The sequence below is a fragment of the Castanea sativa genome, chromosome 8 (assembly GCF_040712315.1).
Source record: "Castanea sativa cultivar Marrone di Chiusa Pesio chromosome 8, ASM4071231v1".
Lineage (NCBI taxonomy): Eukaryota > Viridiplantae > Streptophyta > Magnoliopsida > Fagales > Fagaceae > Castanea > Castanea sativa.
In genome coordinates, this window is record NC_134020.1 from 17,879,755 (window position 1) to 17,885,022 (window position 5,268).

Consider the following 5,268-nt stretch of genomic DNA (forward strand, 5'->3'; position numbering starts at 1 on the left):
TTTTAGACCTTCTTCATTCTTTTGCTGTGTTGTGAAGCATATCCGAAGAGTGAGTCGGTAGATGATATAAATAAGAATGTGAAAATTTATGTGTAATTGTTTTGGTGGTAAATTTTAGAGCTCCTTAAAATGGACTGACACCCGTCTCATAATTAAGGAGTGTTGCTCATTGATAATAAGACTAGATTGTGAAAAGTCAAGAATAGAACTGAGCAGTCTCTCTCTCTCTCTAAGAAAAGAAAAGAAAAGAAAAAGAAAAGAGGTAAAAATCAACAAGAAAAACTGCTCTGTTTTTTCTCGTCTAGACTCGTGTTTTATGTTAAACGGGTTCCAAGCTTGATCTTAAATTATTGGAAGTTATCCAATTGTCTCTTTAACCTGTGTTTCTGCAACCAAACTCGTGATATTTGTGATCTCTCTCCCCCCTACTTCCCTCGTGTATGTGGGCTTGTGAACTCCAAGGCCCATTATTTCCATGCCAAAACGTTTGAGGCTTTACCATTCACACTATTCCTGGCACTTCCCATATGCCCTTGCTTAACCTTGCTCGAATCAAGCTATTTTTAGACCCTGTCCATTGTCTAGCTTCATAGCTTAAAAATACTTCTGAAGACTTCCTTATGCATAAATGAAGAAAACTATTTCCGAGCTTTTGCTTATACTGTAAGCTAGAGAAAGAGGTGAAGCAGTGTAAGATCACTGTGTTTGTAGAACAACTTTCCATACGTATTAAAAGAGTTAGGGGAAGGAGTTTACATATCACAACCACCATATTCTTATGTTTGTCACTGGCGTTTTTCATAATGATACTAGGAATGTTCATCAACAATCGTGCTAGGAAATTCCTATCCTCAGATGAATTCTACTTCCCCCAACTGTCTGCATTTTATCCAAAGTTGCCCAGGCCTTCATATTCTTATTTTCTTTGCAATTCTTCATCTGCTCCTTCCTTGCCCATTTCAATTATCAAATGGGAGCAGAGGTTTGAGAGATTGGATTTCTCCCAATGAGCTATCACATTCAATGAGCGATAAGGAGCTAATGTGGCTAGCCTCAATGGTGCCAAATATCGAAAAATAAATACCCTTACAATCGGATGCGAAAGGTGGCATTCATGTTCTTAAGTAGAGGAAAATTGCCCTTGGGACCATTATGGGAAAGGTTCTTTAAGGGACATGCAGGGCTCTACTCAATTTACCTCCATACTTCACCAGAGTTCACTGAAGAACCACCAGAATCCTCAGTGTTCTACAAGCGCAGGATACCAAGTGAGGTTAGAAATTTATAATACCCTATCCCAAATTAAAAACCTACCAAGACATGAACCAAGCCAAATTTTTTCATCCATTCATTTTAACTGAAACTGTATTTTGCAGCAAGTGGAATGGGGACAAGCCACAATGGTTGATGCAGAGAGGCGCCTATTAGCTAATGCCCTACTTGATTTCTCCAACGAGAGATTTGTGTTACTCTCTGAAACACGCATTCCTTTATTCAATTTTACAACGATTTACAACTACCTGATCAACTCTAACCATAGTTTTGTTGGCTCAATTGATGATCCAAGAAAGATGGGTCGTGGCCGTTACAATAAACATATGTGGCCAACGATATCATTGTCGGATTGGCGTAAAGGCAACCAATGGTTTGAAGTTCACCGGAAGCTAGCCATAGAGATAGTATCAGATGTCACGTATTACCCCATTTTTGAGAACCATTGCAAGCCTCCATGCTACATGGATGAGCACTACTTGGCAACCCTTGTGACCAAAACTCAACCGAGCATGAATTCCAACAGGAGCATTACTTGGGTTGATTGGTCCAGAGGTGGCTCGCATCGAACAAAGTTTGAGAGGAAAGATGTCTCTGAAGCGTTTTTGAATCGGGTGAGACAAGGTTTTAATTGTACTTATAATGGTATCACAACTACAGTTTGTTTTCTCTTCGCGAGGAAGTTTCAACCAAGAACCCTAGAGCCTTTGCTAAGAATAGCCCCAGTATTGCTTGGGTTTAATCCATAGAAGAATTTGTACCTTTTTTGCTTTTTAGTACTAGTAGTTAGTTGTCTAGCCATAACATTTGGATTTAATTGATAGAAGAATTTGTACTTTTTAGTGCTTGTAGTAAGTTGTCTGGCCAAAACATTAAAGACAAAATGAAGAATATGGTTACCACAACTACAGGTGATGGAAAGGTTTCGTTGGTGTGCCTTGAAGAAAATCATTGGCCACAAGAATAAATCAGTTTGTTTTTGTTTTTGGGGAAACAAACAAGGTGTAGAACCAAATGAGAAAGAAAATCATTGGTTGTATCCTTGTAATGTCTTGAAAATCAGGGTTTTGTCCCTTACTTTTGGAGAATTTATTTACTCTTACCGGAGTTCTTTCCTCTTCTCAGTTCTCATAGGTGGTGTGGGCCTCGATGTCGAACCAAATTTGAAAAAATCTTTCCATTCAAGGGTGAGAAAAATCCAAGAGACCATCCAACAATTCTCATAGGAGTTTTTTTGTTTTTGTTTTTGTTTTTTGTTTTTTTTTTTTTAAATTTATTTTTATGGATACACAACAAAATTTCACAAATTTTAAAAATGACAAGGTGAGATGTTAGGTCATTGTCGGGGAAGGCCAAAAATACAAGAAGGACCCAAATCTTCCCTTGAGTTCTTTTAAAATGTTTATTTATGGACAATTAAGCCCAAAATTCCAAATGAATATAATAAACAAAAGGAAAATGGTGCTTTAACAAGAAAGAAATCTAAATGTCATAACTGAAATACAAGAAAATGCAGAAAAAGTACACAACAGGTTCGAAACTTTGACCCATAGTCAGGGAGAAGAGGAAATTGAGAGAGATTGTAAAGAAGAGAGGGAAGGTTTCCCTGTACCTATATTTCCACCCCCAAACTTTAGAATTGTGAGGATGTTAACTAGCTGAATGGACTTTTACTCTAAAGTTTTTGCTCTGTGAGTAAAACGTGGTTGGTTGACTTTTGAGTTGAAGAGAGTTTTATATAAAGTTTAGGGTGTTGCTAATGACTGGTTTTTTGGTAGTAGAAGAGGCTTTTATCCCCTTTGACACTAATTTGGTGTCTTGGCTTAGGTTGTTTTTTATTAGGGAAGAGTTTGACATGCTTTTAACATAATTTGGGAAATAAAAGGGGTTTGTTCTAACTGGCAACATTTGGTCAGCTGATTATTGGAATACTCACCTAAGTGAGGGCTAGTAGTTGGAGTTGGCCAATGAGAGCCAATTATTTTTAAAAGGAAAAATGAGTTTGGATAGAAAATTTGGGTCACAATCAACTAGAGCATAAAAGCTGTTTTGGAGTGAAAATTTTGGGTACAAGACCTCCTCCATGAGTCTGAGGTGCTACCAGTGTCCCTTGTCCACTTGGTAGCACGCACTCATGCAAAAGATTTGAAAGAAACCGACTCATATCCTTCAAATCACACTTCCTCAATTTTTCCCAATATGTGGCATGGGCTTGGGCCTGGGCCTGGGCCATGCTTATAAGAATAAAATAAAATATAATACATGAATTGAGCCCATAAGGCAGTTGGACTCGGTTGAATTGAGCTTGTAAAAAATGTAAATGGGTATCAACAATCATCATAGGTCAAAACACAATAAAATAAAAATTATATGAGGACCAATCACAACTCAAAATAAAGTTGTTGTAAAAATATGGTGAGATTTTGTTATGCCCTAAATAAAACTGTAAACTAGCCGAACTTATTACCAAACAAAATTACATGTTCACACTAGGTTCATTTTCTTGACGAATAAGCTTGAGTTTGTTCACAAGTTAGTTTATTAACTTATTTTTTCTCATGTACAAAAAATAGTGACTAAATTTTTTTACCCTTTTACAAATTTTTTCTCATATATAGACTTATAGACTGATTATATTATAAATAAAGTAGAAATAATAATTTGATATTATATGAAACTATTTACAGACTTATATAATTCAATCTCAAGTTTATCTAAGTGTATTTTTAGACAAGTCTACATATAGAAATATAATATTATATATAATTAAATTGCGCTTCATATTCATAAACTTGTATACAAACAAATAATAATGTTTGAACTTAGCTTATTTAATAGTTGAGCCTAAACTTTGGCTTCAACTTGATTTGTTTAACTTAGCTTTAACTTGATTTGTTTACTAAACAAATTAATATATTTAAACTTTTCTCGAGCCAAGCCTTGAGTTTTTCTTATTAAACAACATTGTGTTGTGTCTGTTTCAGTGGTGAGTGATGACTTTGTGTTCCAAGTGATAAAAAGCATTATAACGGTTTGAAAAATAAAAAAATGTTGGACATAGTCTCTCGAGCATTAATAATTAATAATGACCTTGGATGAGGGTGTTAACTGGGCCAATCATAAACGGGGTAGGGATATTTGGCAGAGGAATCAACCTCCACATTTACATATTATTGGGTGGGTGCACCAGTGCCCCTGGACTTGGAGGACATGAACCAGGGCTCCCTAAAGGTCAATGAAGAAGACCACAACCGAACAAAGACCATAGTAACTGATTAAGGTAACTGAAACTAACAATCCCCACCACCAGCAGAACATCCTGTCGCCCTAGCCCTCGTAGCAATCTTAACTCATCATTGCAGCACTATAAAGTCTTTACGACTAGAAAATGAATTTGATTCTCAACTTTCGGTATCATTGTGCCTACCATCCTTCCTGCTCTTATTTTCATTTCATTTTTTTTTTTTTTGATGGGATTATTTTCATTTCTATTAAGTATTAACCAAATGGAAAAATATTATTTCACACTTATTATTATACACTTGGTTCCTAGTGTCTATAATTTCATATGTGATATACACATTTTTATTATTATTATTGATGTCCACGTTTAATTACTGAAAGCATGTGAGAATAAGGTGCGGTTTGGAGTTCAGCGTTTTTCTCTTTTTTTTTTTTTTTTTTTTTTGCCTCCTTCATCTTAAGGGGACAAATTACTGTGTACATATTGTGCAGTACCATGTAGTTACTGTTTACATACTTTTTTTAAAATTTTTAATTAAAAGTGAATTCCACGGTACTATTTATATATATATAAATTATTTTTTTACAGTATTTTTAGCTTTCAGTTTTCAGTTTTTAACTGTATCTAAACGGACCCTAATTGTCGGCAATTCAATCCGGTCTTTATTTAAAAAAAATTACAACCTTAAATTAGTCCCAAAAAGATTTTTTTTTTTTTTGTCAAGAATACTAAGTATTTTAATACATGCAAAG

The 5,268-nt window shown here is 35.2% G+C and overlaps 1 pseudogene; it reads left to right on the forward strand.

The window, feature by feature from the left end:
* The first annotated feature begins 803 nt into the window (after positions 1-803).
* Positions 804-2,021, forward strand: LOC142605946 (glycosyltransferase BC10-like; annotated as a pseudogene).
* The last annotated feature ends 3,247 nt before the right edge of the window (positions 2,022-5,268 follow it).